Genomic DNA, 21,346 nt, shown 5'->3' with positions numbered 1-21,346 from the left:
ATTTATAGTAATTTGTGCTTGCTGTGCATCCAGCTTGTTATCAATTGCTGTGATTTTCTCCAGCAGAGGGCTAAGTGCTTTTGTTAAGAGCTTTTGAAGCTCCACTGTTAAATCTTGTCTAGGAGTAGAACTCACAGGGCTGGAGCTTCCGGGAAGAACCTTTGCTTTTGCTTGTTTGTCTTTAGAGTCCTTCACCGTCAACGGCACCATGTTTGAGATTTGTTTACTTTTATCCAAAGTTTGTCAAAGTCTCTGAGAATTCTTTAATGGCGTGGTAAGCTCTTACACTCTCTTTACTTTTTTTCAATCGCTTTTTGTAGTGTGTCCCCCCCTTTTTTAGCTAAATTCACCTATAAACAGTTCTTAACAGAGGGGAGTCCCCCCCCTCATTTTATTTCAGGAGGACTGAGCGCTTTTTCGTTGTTTCGCTTGTACATAGACTCACATTTTCAATAGTTGCTCGCCCGCATCTATTCTCACTTGATCACTAAGCTCTTGATCCGACATGCTGATCTAGTTCCCATGTGGGACGCTCCATGGTGGGACCACCGGGGCTTGGAGCAGCCCCCCTCACCGGCTTTTCTCACCGGGGGAGCTCTCTAGCACCCCATGGCTGGGAGCCCTTCTCACGGGCTCCTGGGGTGGCGCAGACAATCGCGCCCCCTCCCAGCCTTGGGCGCTGGCAAGCTTCTCCCGGATTGTCAGGAGAAGTCGACTGCCATGGCGATTGTCGAAACTGGCAACCGGAAACCACGTGCCTCCATTTTCTTCACCCCCTACCCCAACACTGGAGTTTGTACCAGCCCCTTCCTGCATCTCAGATCAGACCACTAAATAGGATTTCTGACCATTGCCACAATAAAACAAAACAAAACAAAAGATAGCTGGAAGAGTAGGACTGTGCCCACTCTCATCACACTAAGTGGGGTAGAATAAGTTGTCTCAGGAAGAAGCCTCACCTCAGCCAGTATCTGGCTAACTGGTCATTAATCAAAGATTATCAACAACTGATACTGGTTTACCCACAGAAAGAACATGCTGCATTAGCATTGCCCCAAAACAGTTTTCCTGCCTTGGAATGACTGCCACAATTACCCAATTAAACTATTTGAATTGCACACCAAAGCCTAACTTATCTGATCCAACCAAGATCAAATACCCTCCCTTGTACACCTGAAGTCTTCCTTCTTTTACCATAGATTCAGGTAGGTAGCCGTGTTGGTCTGAAGCAAGAGAACAAAGTTTGAGTCCAGTGGCACATTTATTCTGGGTATAAGCTTTCATGTGCACCCACACTACTTCAGAAGCATGCGTGCACACAAAATATTAAACCCAGAATAAAACTTTGTGGGTCTTAAAGGTACCACTGAACTCAAACTTGGTTCTTTTACCATATTTTGAATTAATCCTAGGTCGTGGGACTACTCTCTTCTCTCTTCCATCCATTCAGTTTATACATGCCAATTTTTCCATCTTGCCCCTTCCCTCTTGCAATGCCTAAAGAGAAAATAATCTTTTTTGAGTTCTGCTAGCTGTGCTAAAACCCTGGTGAGAATCTGTCCCCCAAACAAGCTTTGACTATCCCTGCCTTTTCAGCTGCATACCGTATTAAGTATGCGTCCATTCATCTCCCCATTTGGTTTACTTGATGACTGGATGTTTAACCCCTCTGCCTTCATGCTCAGACTTGGACCTTCATAAATCAGTATCTATAGCCATCTCTGCTTTATTTTTCACTAGTAGCAAAGCCCGTTGTAGAAGCTTACAGGCCTCTCTCCATGCCACGCATTTCCACTGGCCTCAGCCAGGGAGTGCTGTCCCCAGTTGCTGAGTGAACGCCAGGGCCCGTGGAGCTCCCGGATCTCAGCTTTGCCCTCCTCCTTGGCCGCCTTCTCCTCCTTGGTGCCGGGCCATGGGAAGTGCATAGAAAAACTCCTGGCTTGCACTCTGTCTTGCTGGGAAGGGGGCTGTACCCGCCTCGCCTTCTGATAGTAACTTGGTGTTGGCAGCCAGCAGCTTTTATGCCCTCAAATGGGGGGGGAGACCCGCGAATTCCCTGGGTGGTGGCACACCACACAGCAGGGCACAGGAGCAGAGCTGGTGCTGGGCACCTGGTGGGAAGGGGCTGGCACCCTCAAGCAACTTGTACCGGAGGGCAGTGGAGCAGCCAGGGGGAGGCAGGGCTGGGAAAGGAGTTGAGTGCGGAGATTTCAGGCTGGCCTCGGGCACATGGGGAGCAATGCAGCCACCACCCTGCAAGGTAAGCCTCTCCCCAATGGGCCTGGCAGGGCACCTCCACTGCCCTCCACCTGGTTGCCATCCCTTCCCTGGCTGTCGCCAGCACCACCAGCAGTGGCCGTCTGTTCCATGCTTGCCTTCTGAGTGGAGGAGGACTCAGGCTGGTGCTTAGGCCGCACTGGGGCTCCCCTCAAGCCAGAGGTCCCTCCTCCCCTGACCCTGCCTGGGGCCCTGGACTCTCTCCTGGGTGTTGATTGCATTGTTCTGCCCTGTTTGAGGCACTGGCTGCCCACAGAGCATCCATCCTGCCCGTTGGCTAGCACAACACTGAGGCCGAGACGCTGGTTGCCCCTTCTGTGGACAGGACTCCAGCAATGCAGTCACTGGATTGGCACACCATTGGAGTGACAGGGCAGTCAGTCAAATGCTGTGGGAGCATGTGGAACGTTCACCCCAAAACAGAATTATATATAAGGAGAGATTCTTTGTGGCATCTTACCTCCCATCGCAAGTACAGTAACACTGTTCGGATAATTGGTAGGACTTCCAAGTTCCTCCCACCACTGCTTGCTGTTACTTCAACTGTGTGACATCACTCCTGAGGGGAAAAAACCCCAGAAGTGATGTCATTGCATTGGCATGATGCTGTACTGGCATCATGTTGGAATATTTAGCAGAGATTAAGGTAGCCACATAAGTGTATTAGTTTAAGAAAAAAGACTTTACTAGATAAAGGTGAAAAACGGTTACATTTTGAAGTAAAATAAAAAACATCCTGCCTAACTAGTTCTAAGCTCCATGTTGACTGTTTGGATGCTAAACCTCATGCGTAGGAGAAAAAAGGAGATAAAGTTTCCCAACAGTTCCCCCACTTCCTGCATATGTGCCCAAACACACATAGCACCCTAATAAAACTTGATCAGCCAATAGACATTGTACAGCTCTCTTCATTAAGAATATTGCTGTCTTCTCTCTGGCAGAAACTACATGTGTAAGATTTAATTGGTCCTAAGCTAAATAGCTAACATTAGCTTGCATACATAAACATATTGACTCTTTCATGACTGAAAAATGAACTTGCAAACTTCAACACCCCTTCTCAAGCTCATGTACTGAAGTCATGAAGGTTCAGCTTCTTTCACAGGTTTTAAAACTTCCCTTTTGCTAGTGGCTTAGTCAGGATATCAGTAACCATCTCTTCTGAGGGACAATACTTGATTTCAATCAGGCCTTGTTGTTGTGTCTCTCTCACAGAAGGATACTTGGCAATGATGTGCTTGCTTCTGGCTTTGATGCTTTCACCCTTGGATAAGGCTATACATGCCAGATTGTCTTCCAACAAGGTTGTTGGTTCAGGTTCATCTGTACCAAATTTTTCAGTAGACAAAAAAATCCATTTAAGTTCACTGCAGGCATTTGTAGCAGATATGTATTCAGCTTTGATTGTACATTTGGCAATACGTGGTTGCTTTTGACTAGTCTGGCTAATCAGGCTTCCTCCACAGAATAACAGGTAGCCACTGGTTGACTTATACTCAGTCTTGTCTTCATGTCAATCAGCATCCATATATCCAACCAGTCTTGGGTTTTCACAAGCTGAGTTCTTTAATTTCAGGTCAGCTGTTTTTGTCAGATATCTAGCCAACCTCTTTACAGCATAACAATCATAATGATTCAGTGAATCAGTCTTTCTGTTTAGGATTCCAACAGCTGCAGATATGTCAGGTTTTGACACTGTGCTCAGGTAAATAAGTTTGTCAGTTGGCACTCTTTATTGTTGCTTGCTCTCAAGCAACTCTCTATCCTCGAGGTAAAGGTAAGATGGTTTAAGAGGAGTACTAATTCTTCTAGTATCTTTGAGGCCTAAGGATTCAACGAAGTCCAAAATTTCGTGTCCTTGGTTCAGGAGAAAACTTCAGTTTTCAGTCCTCTCAATTTCCATTCTAAGATAATACTTTACTTCTCCCAGCTGTTTCACACCCAACTCATTGTCCAGCCTTTAGACAGCTCCTTGTATATCTTCTTTGCTTTTACGACACAAAAAAGTCCATTGATGTGGGTCAGCACATATTAATAATGTCCATCTTTAAGTCTGATGAATAAGCAGGGTTTAGAAAACTTGACTCTGTAGCACTTCAGATAAGTCTTGATTGAGGAGTGCTGTTTCAATGTCCAGATGCTCAGCAAGCATTCTTCTTGATGCTGCAATACGTAGCAGTATCCTGAAGGTAGCACTCTTCTTTGCTGCTTCTGGGTTGCACACTTGCACACAAGCCATACCATGGTAGTGGTATTCCTTTATTGCTCCTTGCTGACTGTCTCACAGCAGTGGTCTCTTCCTTCTTCTCTGGCCCAGCTTGCCCTGCCTCCCCTTCTGATAAGCATATGGAGCAGGGGTCCATCAGTGGCTATTAGCCACAAGGTATAGATAGGGACTCTGGGGCAAGTGATGCTCTGTCATCTTGGTGCTTGGGGGGGGTCAACAGTGGGAGGGCTTCTAATGTCCTGGCCCCACTGGTGGACCTCCTGATGGCACTGGTATTTCTGGCCACTGTGGGATACAGAGTGTTGGACTGGATGGGCCTTTGGCCTGATCCAACATTGGCATCTCTTATGTTCTTATGTTCTTATGATTGAGGGGTCTCTTGTTGGCCTTCCTGTTGGTTGGCATCCCCAACAGGCAGCCAACAGTCATATTGCTGAAAAAGACTCCATCCTCCACCCTCAGCCTCCTAGCTTTCTTGCACTGTGGACTCTATTGGGTTAAGATCCTGGAGTATATTATTTTCATCTATATGCACTGCATTGTCGTCATTAATCACAAAAATGTTAGGATTCATAACCCTGTATCCTTTTGCACCTTGACCATTATCCCACCAGGATTCCCACTTCAATTTTGACATCCAGCTTCCCCCTTCTTTCCTTGGATGCATTTGCCTAGGAGTCAAATGCCTTCAAATGCTTAAGGCCTGACCTACTTCCATGCCACAGTTCAAATGGAGTTTTCCCTGTCATGTTTGAAGGGATTCTATTGTGTAGACTGCTGTATTTACTGCTTCTGCCCAGTAGGGGTCAGGAAAGGTAGCTTGCTTGAGTAGGCAACATGCCATTTCCTTAGGGTTCTGTTAAGGTGCTCAGCAGACCCATTTTGCTGAGGAGAATAAAATATAGTTGTTTCATGCTTTATCCCTTACTCCTCCAGAAACCTTTGGAACTTCCTGCTACAATACTCAGTCCCATTGTCTGTAAACAGGACCTCTGGAGCCTTATTGAACTTATTTCTCACAGCAGCAACAAAGTTCTTACATTTCCCAAAAAATTGGTCTTTAGACTGGGTCACATAGACAAGACAACTTGCTGAGCCCATGAATGTCAAGATGTACTTATCCCTGCCAATTGAAGCATTTAGGGGACCAACTAAGTCTGAGTAGACTTTCTCCAGCAGCCTTTCATTGTGTATACACTGCTGATTGCTATAATTTGGTGTCTTAAGGCAGACATCACAACAACCCTGCATTTGGTCACATTCAATCACTTCAATTTTGCAGTCCTGCAACAGTGTCTCTATAGAGTTGATATTCCTGTGGCCCAACCTCCGGTGCCACACCAACATGCAATCAGTATGCAGACAATTATGCTGATTAGTATGATACGTTTGATCAGCAACATTTCTCACATAGTAAAATCCACCAATTTTCCTCTGCTAGAATTTTATCATTGCCTTCAGGATGAAAGATACTGCAAATATGATGAAACAATTCCCTTGTTATACAATCTTATTAACAGACAGCAAATTTTGGTCTGCCAGAGGCCCATAGACACTGTCTTTCAACAAGATTTCAATGACTTTTCCTTCTGTACTGGAAACTTTCAGCTTTAGAACACCCATTTCTTGAATTGGCAACTGGTTCCTTTCTGCTTGAACTAAAGACTGTCTTTTATCTTTATCCAACTCCACAAAACAATTGTCATCACAACAGCGAGACCCAGAAGTGAGCAACCAGAGATTCTTTACATAAGCATTTTCTCCAGCAACTACATAGGCATAACATTTGCTAGTTTTCCTGTCCTTTTGACTCTCAGTTCTTTGCCCAGTTGAAACACCTTAAAAAGGATTTATAGCATTGGGAAAAGTGCAGGAAAGGGCAACTGGAATGATAACAGGGTTGGAACACTTTCCCTATGAAGAAAGGTTAAAATGCTTGGGGCTCTTTAGCTTGGAGAAATGATGACTGAGGGGTGAGATGATCGAGGTTTATAAGATTATGCATGGGATAGAACAGGTAGAGAAAGAAGTACTTTTCTCCCTTTCTCACAATACAAGAACTCATGGGCACTCCATGAAATTGCTGAGCGGTCGGGTTAGAACAGATAAAAGGAAGTACTTCTTCACCCAGAGAGTGATTAACACATGGAATTCACTGCCACAGGAGGTGGTGGTGGCTACAAGCATGGACAGCTTCAAGAGGGAACTGGATAAACATATGGAGCAGAAGTCCATCAGTGGCTATTAGCTACAAGGTATAGATGGGAACTCTCAGGCTGGGGTAAGTGATGCACTGTATTCTTGGTGCTTGGGGGGGCAACAGTGGGAGAGTTTCTAGTGTCCTGGCCCCACTGCTGGACCTCCTGATGGCACCTGGTATTTTTGGCCACTGTGTGACAGAGGGTTGGACTGGATGGGCCTTTGGCCTGATCCAACATTGGCTTCTCTTATGTTCTTATGTTCAGCTGCTTTGAATGCAGGAGCTTGCTCCTCCCTCTCTCTCAGTTTCTGAACATTTCACGTTGATCTGCAGAATTTTGCAACTTGCCCTTTCTTTCCACACTGAAAACACATAACTCTCTTTCGTGTTTCAGTCTGAAAGCAGACAATCTTATTGTAGTGTCCCCAATATCTCTTTTCACACTCTCATCTTTCAAAAAGCTCAGTGTAAAATTTAAATCAACTTTATCACATGCCTCTAATACAGCTATATGGCTGGTGAAGGTAGCAAGGAAGCTATTTAGAATTGTAGCATTCACAGAATCTGTAATCTGTAGTCCAGCAGTTTTTAATTCTGCTATGGTATTCATGATTGCGTTCAGATAGGCAGGAATACCTTCTCCTTCATGCAATTTGAAGGCATGCAACTTCCTTCTCAGAAACTGCATGTGTTTTCCTCATATATTTCTCTTCTAATTTTCCACAGATCTCTTTGGTGGTTTTACAGTCAGAAACCAGTGAGGTCTCTTCATCAGATATGCAATTTAGTATTAAATACGTGCCTTCAACATGTCCATTTCAAATTTCTCTTGCTCTGCTGCATTTTGGGGACCATCACTCTGAACAGTATACATTACTCTGAATCCCCAAGGTACATTCCACTCTCAGTTTTCACATTGAATAGTTTTGCCCATTTAACTTTCCATCATTCCTGTTGTTCGTTTCTCTGGTTGGGACTGTGTTTGGAGGCTGTTTTCTCCCCTGGTACACTCGCTTTCCCCTCTTTGACATGGACAAACAGAGGATTCCCTTTCAGCTGTCTCACGGTATTTGTGAGCTCTGATGAGAGAGACGATCCATCAGTTTGCAATCCAAAGGAGATTGGGAAGAATACACATCCAGGAACAAGGGGATCCTTTCAAAATATTCAGCTCCCTGTCACTCAAATACACACAACTCACTTGTGACAAAAAGCATTCTGGTGAGCATAACCTTATGTTGGAATATTTAGCTGAGTATGAAGCTGCGTATGTGTATTACTTTAGGGGGGAAACTTTACTAGATAAAGGAGAAAAAGGGTTACATTTCGAAGTAATATAAACTAGTTCTAAGCTCCATGTTGACTGTTTGGATGCTAACCCTCATGTGTAGGAGAACAAAGGAGAAAGTTTCCCAACAGTCCCCCCCACTTCCTACATATGTGCCCAAACACACATAGAAGCCCAATAAAACTTGATCAGCCAATAGCCATTGTACAGCTCTCTTCATTAGGAATATTGTCATCTCTCTGGTGGGAAATATGTATGTAAGATCTAATTGACTCTAAGATAAATAGCTAACATTAGCAGGAATACATAAATATATTGACTCTTTCATGACTAATGGATGAACTTGCAAACTCCAACACATCACACCAACACGATTACATGACTTCTGGGTTCCCCCTGGAAATGATGTCATACCATTGGAGCAACAGTGCTCCCCATGTCCCCATCCACTTAGACTCCTGCTGGGGGCTAGCTAATGTCTGCAACCCTAATGAATGGAGTGAATGGCTATTTAAATGGACTTCTACTGCTGTGTACTGATAGTGAGTGCTTGGTATCATATTGACAGCTTGAGATTTTCTAATTCCCTGAATAATCAGGACTATCAAGACTGGAATTGACCATAGAGAGTACTGAGCTTTTTAGCAATTTTTTGAGGGGGGGGTTGCTTGGTTTACAAAGTCCAATTCTGAATCAAGCCATCTCTATTCATTGCCTTTTGGTTTGTTTCCAGATACAGTTCAAAGTACTGGATTTCACCTACAAAGTGATAAATGATTAAAATGCCTAGTTCCAAAATATTAAGGAGTCTGCCCACTCCCATATGGATCTGCCTCCATACTGATATTGTCACTTGAGATATTGTTCTGACAGCTCTCAGATTTGAAAGCTAGGGGTGCCCACAAGGAACAGAGTCTTTGCTGCAGTATGACCTGTTACAGGTTGACCTGCTCACCTTAATCTCCTTTGCTCACCAGGTGAAAGCTGTCCTATCTGTCCAAGTGTTTGGCAGAGCACAGTTATGGAACTGGTTGCAACTTTTAGCTGGACTGTTATTAATACTGTTTATATTGTTCATTTCCTGACCTGAATAGCCCAGGCTAGCCTGATCTCAGAATCTAAGTAGTGTTGGCCCTGGTTAATACTTGGATAGGAGGCCACCAAGGAATACAAGAGTTGCTATGCAGAGGCAGGAAATGGTGACCCACCTCTGAACATCTCTTGCCTTGAAAACCCTGTGGGGGTCTCTGTAAGTTGGCTGTGACTTGAAGGCAAATACACACACACACCCCTTTTAAATAAACAAATGAAGGTGTGCATCTGGCTCATAAACAATGATGTATAGCAGTAATATGGGGGATGCATTTGCACATGTCCCTCTGCTTCTAATTCCTAAGGGGAACAAGCATTCTTCTTTCTGTGTGTTCTCAGCCCTTTTCAGTCCAGGGTCATTGTGTGCCTTCAAGATATACCATTCTGGCAAGTAAATTAGCCCTCATTTACTGAGAAGTTGAATGCAGCCAGACTAATGGTGGTGCAAGTATAATTGGTTCCCCACATGTGTCAGTGTGTATACTCCTCAAGCCATGGAAAAGATGCATTATGGGACTAATTTTTTAAATGTTAATGGATATTGGACATTTGCCAGGCACCCAGCTGTGCACAAAACATTGAGCTGGTAAATAGCTCTTGATCTGTTTAGAAACAAATTATAATGGTTGTTAGGATTCCACATGACTGAAGGCATGGTAACCACTACCGGCTCACAGACTGACCCTATTAACAGCACTATGTTGGGGAAAATGTTGTAATTTTACAGTCAAAATAATAGACATGAAATTAACAAGGAAATTATTTTAGGGTATTCAAAAGGAAAAACAGCTCACTATTATTGCGACCTTGACTTAGCTACATCCATTGAAAGCAGCATTTGGGGGAAGGTATTCTGTTTTTCGTTTTGCCTGGCAAGAGGTCAGAAAGAATATGTTGCCGCCAGTCATCCAGTGTAATTTTAAAGCTGACTTTTGGATGAACAAGTTCACTTGCTCTTATCAAGGCTCATCTTTCCTACTGTATATCAGTGGCAGGCATGACAGGATCAACGGGCTGTCATTTCACTCCACTGAAGCTCTTCTGTGTTTTAATACAGAAACAGAAGAAGACTGGTGACATAGCTACCTTTCAATAGGAAATATTGAACTGAGGGTGCAGTCACAAGTGCCAGATAAAATGGGGGGTGGGGGGGAAGCAAGGCTATTTCATCTGGAGGAATTTGACCCACAGTTGCAAGATCACACCTTCTTTTGAAGCTGCCACAGCAGCCCATCAGTATGTGATCAGTCGCAATTGCAGGTGAGTCATAAGAACATAAGAACATAAGAGAAGCCAATGCTGAATCAGGCCAATGGCCCATCCAGTCCAACACTCTGTCACAAAGTGGCCAAAAATACCAGGTGCCATCAGGAGGACACTAGAAGCTCTCTCACTGTTGCCCTCCCCAAGCACCAAGAATACAAAGCATCACTTGCCCCAGAGTTCCTGTCTATACAGACTTATCTGCCTGACATGCTGTTCCTGACCCTTATACATCTGCAGCAGGAAGGGTAAACTGGCAAAAATTGCCCTTCTTTAGTGAAAAATTTAGTGTGAATTCGACCCTAAATTGGTATAGTCTGAATTATGCAGACTATAATTTGTGAATATTATACTTAATCAGGGGTCTTTTCGTAGAAAAAGAGCTAGGGGAACTCATTAGCATAACTCATTAGCATATGCCACACCCCTGACATCACCGGAAGTGTGTCATAAGGCCACACCCCCTGACATCACCGGAAGTGTGTCATAAAGCCACACACCCCGCCCCCAACGGTCCCGGCCGCCGCCAATCTTGCAGCTCCACTGCCGACCCTATGAGGGGCCCGGCGGTGGACCTGCAAGGCTGGCGGGAGTGCAAGGAAGCCCCGCAAAGACCCTCCCTGGCCCCAGGCAGGCAGGGGTGGGGAGAGGCAGGGAGGAAGCAACTTACCCTCCCTCTTCTCCTGCCTCCTCCTGGCTGAATGAGGGCCGGAAGCAGGGCGACCGAAAGCAGGGGGCGGGGCTTCGTCATGTGCCCCGCCCCCGTACCTCACCCGGGGGAACTGCAATCCCCCGCGATCCCCCCCAAAATGACCTCTGTACTTAATCCAATTAATACATGGAGCTACACAACCTACTGAATAGAAGCAACAATTTCCCCAATATTTCCTTTGAGTCTCTGGTCCTGACTTTGGGATTAAATTTGACCGGTGCTGCCAGCATATTCAGGAAATCTACGTCGGAGCATACAAGGGGCTCTGGTTTGGGGAGATAAGGGCACATAAATGACCAAAACAAACTGGGCCTACTATAAATAGATTGGGGCTGGGGGGGGAGAAATCTTAGGGGGAGAGAAAAAAGTAATTTCCCCCCCTGTACAACACTTATAGAATACTAGTTTGAGGTTACACAGTCCTTTACAACAATGGATTTGTTGGGGAATAAATTGTCTCAGAATGTACGTACAATCTATTGTACTTTTAGATCCCACTCCTAATTCCAGAGCTATTACTTCCAAGAACACGTCTTTAAGATCACATTCTGACAGTGACTTTATGCCTCCAAAGGAGGTCATCTTGACCCTGGTCTTCCTCTGCCTGCTCCCTGTAAAATACCAATAATACTCAGCTTTCCTCTCAAACCATGTTATCTGCAGTCAGAGATCTATCTGTGATCTACCTTTGATGAGTCACCACCAGGCTCTTGGTTTTCTTTTTCTTTATTAAAATAATACAAGAAAGCGTTGGCTCTTGGCTTGCTGAGTAAAAATGGAGGTGAAGGCTTGCATCAAATGTGTAAACGACACTAAAATGAGAACTCTAATCATTTTTTAAAAATCAAAGAATTTTGTGTCAGACAAGGACAATGAGCTATGGTTGCAGCATAACCAGCAGCAATCAGCTCTGAACATCTTTCTGTCATAGATCATTCTGTCTCTGGTCTTAACTTGACCCTCTGTCAAGAATACACAATGCCAGCCTAAGGAAAAGGGAGTAGGGACCAGTTGTTAAGGCCTAGGGCTGCAAAGCATATTATAAGTATGTGGATACATTCTCATATTTTGCAATTAATTTTTTTTTTAATTTGTGTCCTCCTGGAAATCATCCTTGCCCCCAGTTCTTAAGACCTGGTACAGGAACAGATGGGATTATCTCACAATGGAAATGATACTGATACAAACCTCGAATAAAGGCCCTTACTCTGTCTCTCTTGGTTATTATTATTTTTGGTACCCTGTTTTAAATTTTATTGCTCAAAACAAAGATGATTTTGATCAGAATTGTGTTATAGATGTTTTACTATGTTAATTAATTGATACTTGAGAATTTACTATGACCTCACATGTTTATAACAGTTTATTGTCACTGGTTTGTCTTTGTATCCAATGTTAATTTTTTCAATAAAAACATTTTTTAAAAAATGATCTGTGTCACAGCGCTACAGAACCATTCTGCTTTGAAGTCTGTCTTCTGTTTACAACCCTAATAAATGTAGCATTTATTTTTTTCCTCCACAAAAGGACATGCTCCTGTGTAATGATCTAACCTATTAATGACCCCCAGGAAATAATCTCATTTTTTTACAAAACATAGCCATTTGTTTGTTATGGGTGAATTCTATTTCATTATAAGTTATGAGATACACAACCGCTTTAGTTCCATTTAGGCAGCCCAAGGGCTCAGTGTTACTTCCACTTTGCCATTAAAATTATAATTAAATGTTGGGAACAGACAAGACAGATCTGACAAACCAGAAAAACACTGCAGGTTTCCAGAAAAATCTGAAATCTAAAAAAGAATCTGGGAGAGGGGGTTAAACTCCCCCAGAATGATACAAAGAGTGCCTTTAGCTTTAAGAAACAAATGCTCTTAGTGTCCATTCCTAGGCAACCAAATGGTATTGCCAGCTTTCAAGGCTTGATCTCTGTCACTAAAAGGCAGGGTAAGGGGGCAGGGCCCTTTCCAGGTCTGTTTTGACCTTTGAAGGAGAACTCATCAGGGCCAGACCCAACAGAATCCAGTGGATGACTTGCTACCATGCAACATGCGTGATTCACCCAGGATTTGCTGCTTGCTATTGTTCAACAGCAGCCGCCCTACAAAAGCCAGTGTAACGTAGTGGTTAGAGTTTCAGATCTCAAATCCCTACTCTGCCATGGAAGCTTGCTGAGTGAACTTTAGCTTGTTAAACATTCTCAGCCTAACCTACCTACCTCATTCACAGGGTTGTTGTAAGGATAAAATGGATGAGAGGAGAATGATATAAGTTGCCTTGGTTTCCCATTGTGGGGAAAGGTGGGGTATAAATGATGTAAATAAAAAATAGCTGAAGATAGGGAGGCAGATGATGGGTGGGTGGGAAGAAAAGAAGGAAATAGGAAAACGTGAGGTTATGAGGGTTGCCAGTTGGAGAGAAAGAGAAAATAGTGTGGGAAGGGGATACAGGGGAAAATGAGGTTCCTCCCACAAGTCCCTGCAGGTTCCCCACCATGCAGTTGGGCACAGCCTAGCAACTGACACTGTGCAATGGAGCAGGAAAGGGGGAGAGGCTATGGGGGCTTTCAGAGAAAGGAAAGAGGACATAGTTGGGGAGAGGAAAATGAGACACACACCCCACCAGCTAGGCCCTAAGAACTTGCAGGGGGATCTCATTTTCTCAAGTTTGTAGAACAATCTGTCTTTTATCTGTTTATGGCTCCAGTCTCTGGATTTAAGTATCCACAGCTTTGGCCATGTTGAGAATGAGATATATTGATATATCTCGCACATCGAGTTTGACATAAGATCTGCTTTAAGGATGTGTAGATTATAGAAAATTTTCATGTGAAGGCAGTTACTGTGATCTAGCAAACAACACTGGGACTGGATGTGAGAAAGCCATGTTTTATCTGATTCTCTTTAAGATAGATGCCAAAATGAAATGAGAAGGGGGAAAAGAAACAAGAAGGACAACTGAGTAGATGAAGTACAAGAGGGAGAGGAAGGGACCTAGGCAGTTGTGTTGTTGTTGTTTTTGTAGAAACAGGAAGCCCACTACATTTCAGGTTAAACCCCTTCTTTGTGGCCAATTCCATTCATTCTCTCCTGTCACGTGATAATGCAAGCCTGTTAGACTGATTGCCTCCTAGAACAAATACATAGTGCTACAGCTCTTCTTTCAAAGCCCCTTGAATCCTTCCTTTGCCACAAGCTCTGTGAAACATGAGAAGAGCATTTGTTCATCTTCACCCCTTTCTTCTTCTATTCCTCCTCTCCTTCTCTTCTCACAGGCAAATATCACTGTAAGCAACTTGGCCTAAAGAGGTATCATTTATTTTTGACACTTATGATGTAAAGTGTCATTTCCATTAAGAGTGCTAAATATTTTACTAATGAATGGGTGGGAGGTCACTTTTTTCTTATTTTGCACTGGAGACAGAAATGCCTAAGTATGTTCTAGCAAGGCAAAAGAAAGCCTTGCTTACTGGGAAGCAAGTTTTTTTTAAAAAAATCATAAGATCTTCCAAGAATGCAAAAATACTTGTTGAAACTAAAGTGTTCAGTTACTGGGAGGGGCCATGGTTGAGTGGTTGAGCATCTGCTTTGCATGCAGTTTCAGTCCTCCACATCTTTGTTAAAGGCATTAGATAGCAGGTGATGTAAGAAACCTCTACTTATGAATCTCGAGAGCGTCCACCAGTCAAAGTACTGACCTTGACAGACCAATGGGCTGATTCAGCATAAGGCAGCTTCACGTGTTTATGAGGTTACACCACCAGTCCATGCTGTCATTGTCAGCAGAAACATATTCCAGATCTGAGATGAAATCCAAAATCCGTAGGCAACGGAGAGGCATCAAGAACAAGTTTATGGCTCTCTTGTAACTATTCATGTCTCAGTTGAAAGGGGTTGTCCTTATATTTTGAAAACTCTCCATTTATATATTAGCCACTTGCAACATCATGTAATAATGCATTATATAAAAACACCTATTTCCTTTTTCTAGAGATTCCTCATAGAACATCATATATTCTGTAGATGCATAGGAAACACACCTGTTAGCCCTAAATGCAGGAGGACCATGACTCATTTTTGGCTAGTTCTCAGGTTTTAACAGCTTGTGTTGCAGATTGCAGGTGAACAATGTAGTTGCTATGGTGACTGGTTGAAGCAGAACATCATTCTGACAAAGTTATATTAAGGGGTAAAGATAGGGAACTTAATATATCCAGCAGCACATGGCATTTTTAATGTTTTTGTGATACTCAGGTTCTGCAAATAGCAATGGGTTTATAGTGACCAGAAGTCAAACTTTCCATTAAAAACACTGGCATTTGCAAATGACAGCTTGTGCGGTGGGTTACAGATGGAGATTGCCAAGTCCAAAACTGAGTACCCAGGGAAATGGCAGACACAAACCAGCTTTGATCAACTATCATACACCCGTCAGGTTAAAAATATAAATGCTGATCCTAGCTTCCTCCTTAAAGATTGACTATGGTTGCAGTTACAGTACAAAAATACTTTTCTGATTCTTTAATGATGTATTCCATTGTTTTTACTTTGAGACCCATCTCTATCATGTCTGTGGGGAAGCGGCATATACATTTTCTACATAAATAAATGAAATGCACACAGGACTTGCTTGAGTGTAATAGGCAGGTTTTGTTCCTCCACACATCACTGCAACCCAAGCAGTGGCTGCGGTGTACATGAAAAAAGGAGCACAAAGCAACTTTAAAAACAGGTGTGTGTCAACCCTTCTGAACAAGTATCACTCCAGTATTGTTCCATCTAAACTGTCTTACCTTTTGTTTCTGGGACCAGCCCAAGATGCTGCTATTGACCTTTAAAGCCCTTTACGGCTTGGGGGCATGATTCCTTAAGGACTGCCTGCTCCAATACGTTTCATTGGCCCCGTTCACACGGAGCATTTGCCGCACTAAAGAGACCAATGATAGGCGGATTTTCCAGGCGCAATCACACTGCAACATCTGGGAACTGTAGTGCTCCCGTGGCTAACCCGTGGCTTCCCGCCGAAGATGTGGATTAAAAAACTAGTACCTACGAGGTACTAGTTTCCGGAAGACGCGGGGCAAGGGCGGGCGTCTGATTGCGTTCCATCCTAGTCCTGTCGCAAACCGGTTACTTTTTTTTTTCAGTCTGCACAGGATGCGCACAAACGATCATACGCATGCTCACCTTCTGGTGAAAAAAAATCCCAATCGCCACGGAACTGGCGCCAAGTGATTGCTGGAGTGATCGCGCCCCACCGCTTCTTTACCGCGCTGCAGGAGAGCCGTGTGATCAGTACCTCCCGCCCTAACCACGGGACCTCGACGGGACGTGTGATCGGGTGGCCGCGTGTTATTTTGCTCCGGGGCAAACAGCCCCGCCCCCCCCACGCATTTTCCGGCCCGTGTGACCGGGACCAAAAATGTTTATACCCAATCTCATCTCTTGGCTCAAGGCAGCCATCCAATATTAATTTGCCTGACCTGCTTTGGTCATGGGTCCATGCTTTGGGTGTTTCCACCATTTGGGGCTAGACAGCTGGCAACACAAGGAAGGGCCTTCTTGGATGTGGCACAAAAATGATGGAGCTCACTCACCCATAATTTTCTTCTGCCTGTGGGCGAAGACTTTTCTGTTTTGTTTGGCATTCCCTCCCTGACCATCTTTCCTTTTATAAGTTTAGTTTGTTTTTTACTTGTAAATAGATAGATAGGTTGCAGCTATTTGGAGGAAGGAGATTACTTCATTAAAATTTCCCGTGTATTTGAGATGCCTTTGGTTTTGATCAGTAGTGGTATATATAAGGTTGCCAACCATCATGTAGGACCTGGGAATATCCTAGAATTACAACTGTTCTCCACACTATGGTGATCTGTTTCCCTGGAGCAAACCGCTTTTGACCTGAAGGACTATCCCAAGGCCCAGCCCAAACCAAGCACCAACTAGGCTGGCACTGCATCCCTACTACTACCCCCAGTACCATCGGGCCCTACCAATGCAGGTGCCCCGCCATCACAATTCTGCTAGAGAAGAAAGCCAATAGCAGAAAAACCTGGACACCACGCTGACTTGCTGGCCCAGCACTGGCTGTCCAATGTGAAGAATCACTTCGCACTCCAAACAAATCAAGTGTAGGCCAACAAAACCCAAAGCAGCCAGGGCACGGGCAAAAGGTGTGGGCTTCCCTTGATCTAAGGCTGGCTGGCCCACCACTAAACACCTGATGCAAAGCACATGACAGCCAACCAGCTGGAGCAGACCTTTAAATTCTTGCCAGGACAGGAGCTAAATGGTGCGTGCTGCTTGAAGCCCAGAATGCCTGTAAAGGAAGATGCCTGTAAAGGAAGCTCCTAGTTCACACCAACCTGCAAGATGGTGAGAGCCCGCAGGCAGCATGAAGCTGCTGGACTACCTCCTTCACCTCACTGCCTGATCTGCAAAGGCAGCAGTTTGGTAAGTCAAAGCCATGCTTTTGACAGGCACAGGTTCAGGAGGTTCAGGAGTGTATAGAACAGATCCTGTGCAAGCTAAAGACACAATGTAAGTGAAAAACTTGTTAGAGAATGAACTTGTTTTATGAACTATATTCATTGCTACACACAATGGACTGTGCACACACACATAGGCTCAAAGAACTGTACACTTTAAGTCACCTGTTGTGATGCAACACATAGAAGGTGCCTGCACAAGCCTTACATGTAAATAAGGTTTAAGCTACACAGTTACCAGCCTGGTGAATAAGCACACACCTCCATTATTGTGAACAGTAAAAAACAACAACTTGAGAAGAGACTGCCCCCACTGCAGAAATAGTTGTAGTCACGTACAACGTATCCCTGCTTTGTTCCGGCTTTGGTATTTCCTGCCAAATGGACATTTGGTTCACAAAGAGAATGGCCAGCTTCATCAACACTACAATGAAGCATCCTGACACCAAGGTTTTCACACCTGCCCAGATGCCCTTCTTTGAGTAAGGTATTAGATTTCAATATTGGCCACTCCTTATAGGCAACCTCCCACTCCTATAGGCAACCAATAGGGTTGTTTTGGGACGGACTAACAGGTAGGTGGGTCCACAGGTTGGAACAGTTACCTCCCACCTAATGGATCCACTATAACAGGTAAGGACCATTCACCTGGCCCTTCCTAGCTAGCAACACCCGCAACAACCCCTGTCTGCTTTATATTTCCCTTGAGTCCCACTTGCTATTCCCAAACCCTTGCCTCTACTTTGATCTCTTGATCTGCAGTCAAGAGACCCACACATTCTGGCTGGTTCTAGTCGTGTGTGAATTCCCTTAGATTTCTATTTCTTCCCATCCATTCTTCATTGGAACAACCAAGCTGCGAAGACAGATAAGTATCACCGATCATCACCCCCACCTGCTAATGCAACCATGCTTATTTTAATACTGTATTTCTAAGGAACTTGATTGAATGTGTGAGTGCATCAGTATTGTTTGTATGTGATATATTTTCTTAAGTAAAAGACATCTATTTTAACCACAACAGCCTCAAAATCTTTTACTGGTAACCCTTGGTGGGAACAGGAACTTGGTATAGTGGCAAGGACCCATCTATAAATTACCAATTGCTGTAAATAAAGCAATTCAGATAACAAACTTGCCTTTCACTGCTACATATTAAGAACCATATCACTCCATGGCAGCCTGTCACAGTACCTCTCTTTTATTTTGTGTGCTTAGGTATGATGTAGTTTTAAATTTCTTGTTGTTTCTTTCTCTCATTCAAAGTATCTATTGCTTCCACACTCAAAGTATCTATTGGTTCCACCAGGAATATAATTCCAGTCTTTACTTAACCTTTTTCACAGTATTGTGCACAAGCTCGAAGGCTCCTTTGTTGGACTATGTGGTTCTGAGGACAAGACTCTGGGTTAACAATGAACAAGATAAAAATTTATTGGTAAAAGAAGCATATTTGATACAAGATGCTTTCTTAGGGGTTGCTTAGTGGAATCTTTCCCTTTTACTAGGGTCTCTGTCAGCTTTTCCCCACACACTCTTAAAATACTCTATTAAATTTTTCCTAATATGCCTCCTTAATTATATTTTCTTCATCCTTTAGAATCTTAATGCTTTTCACAGCACTTCTATATCATTCTAGTTAGAAGATTACTTCTTAGACTCTGTGTAGATTGACTACAACTGACAGCTACTGACTGCTGTCTTCTGACTTCAAACTGAGCACTCTGACTTCTTTCTCTCCACATATACATACCTCCTAGCTCCGCCCACACATTCTCAGTCACCAACCAATCACCTCACCCACTCTTCTCCCTCTTTCACCCCCTTGTTCTTCTGACACTTACCAACCATTTAAAGAAACACACACTTATAAATTGAAATCATTACACAGCCTAACAGTAATCCTGCAAAGTGGTATAGTGTATCTCTGTGTGCAAGATATGCAGAGATGAATCCCATAACCTGGTGGGTCTTTTAAGGCAACCCTCCTCCACATGCATGCTACCCTTGGCAATGATTGGGCATTTTTGCCAGTACACAAGTAAAGAAGAGCCAGTTAAATAAGAAAGAGATTGCAGGTAGCTGTGTTAGTTTAAAGAAAATCCCCATACCAAAAGCCATGTATTTAAGAAACAATCAAAATAACACGACACCATGTGCATGTTTTTGAGTACTCCAGAACTCTACATAAAACTGGGTGGTTAAAAAAGGGGAGGGGAGGGGGAAATTATTTTGGGCCCTGATTGTAAGGTTTTTTTTGTCTGTGTCTTGTGCAGAATGCCCTGCAAATAGATCAGGTGGTGGCAGATGAAGCTAACATCATTGTATGTTTAGACTGCTGGCAAGAAAGAAAAATAACAACCTCCAACTGAAAATGTAGAACCATTGTTAGTTCAAATGTGTCTCTTAGCATGGAACAAAACAATGAAATCCCTTTAAAGCATTTTAAAAATAAAGGAATATCTTTCTTTCCCTTTGTACTTAAATTAACAGTGCAATCCAATGCAGAATTACTCTAGTCGAAACCCATAGGAATGCATCATTAAAGTACACAACCCAACATAGTCAAGACTCTTGTAGACAACAGGCTTCAGCATCCTTAACCTTGTACAAGATTGTGGTTATTCTGTATACCAAACTGCTATATTAAGAAAAGAGGTGGAATGCTGTGTTCAAAACACAAATCTGAAAAGCTGTCAGTCAGTATGAAAAAGATGCTGAGACAAAAGAGGATTTGTCTGTTCTTTAGCTGTCAATAATTAATACATTATTTACACTAGCACACTCCCACTTACCAACTTTCAAGATTCTATTTACACTCTGATCCTTCATTCTGCAGATTTAACATCGTTCTGACCTTCTTCTGCCTAACACCACACAGCTACCAAATATGGAAGGAATATCATCAAGTATGTGCATTTATTATGGCAGTGGTCTTCAGTACCGTGAAGAGGTGGGTAGAAGAGGCCAGTGCCAAAGGTATTCCGAGCACACTGGAAGACAGAAAAGAAAAAGGTTGCTATTAAAGAAGACTTTAAAAAATCTGTTACCAGCTACTATATCAGTAATGCTGTTGTTAGGAATGCCAATGTTTGCTCTTTCTCCAAAGCTCTTGAAAAAGAATGTTGCTAATTAAAACCCAAAGGAATTGGCAGTGAGTTCAGAATAACCATACAACTAGAACAGTTATACAATCAAAAACTTTATGAGATAACCCTGCACATGCCTCTATCAAAGCTGTAGGACAATAAAAATGGCTGAAATATCTATTTCATCAGATTCTAAATTAGTTGTGCACTCCCAGAAGAAGCATCAGATGTTTATAAGACATAAAAGACACGTCATTTCATCCAAAGTGTGTCATAAAGTCTCAATTTTATTATTATTTTTTTAAAGTTATAGTATTCAATACAGAGTCAAGACACATTCCTGTACTGCCCATAAGCTTTAACTCATAGGTTGGAGATGTCTTATACAAGCCCCATTTGCAAATTACAGGAAACATACACACAATCCATGTACAATGTATACTTGATTTGTCTTTATACATGGGCTGAGTAATTCTCATGTTAGATTCAACACATGTTCAGCTAAACATGTGATTTTAATACCACATTTATCCAGGTACTGGTACCCAGTTTCATTTGTAAAGTGAATGCATGCTGGGTTTTTCTTACAAACAAATGTAAGCACATTCATTTATTAAAACATTATACCCTGCCTTTCCTTGTGGTTCAAGGCAGCTTAAAATAACAGTTAAAACCCATTTAAAATTATTTTTATTCAGGGGGGTTGTCT

Source organism: Gekko japonicus, unplaced genomic scaffold (assembly GCF_001447785.1).
Source record: "Gekko japonicus isolate JY-2015 unplaced genomic scaffold, Gekko_japonicus_V1.1 scaffold151, whole genome shotgun sequence".
Lineage (NCBI taxonomy): Eukaryota > Metazoa > Chordata > Lepidosauria > Squamata > Gekkonidae > Gekko > Gekko japonicus.
This window is presented reverse-complemented; position numbering follows the sequence as displayed.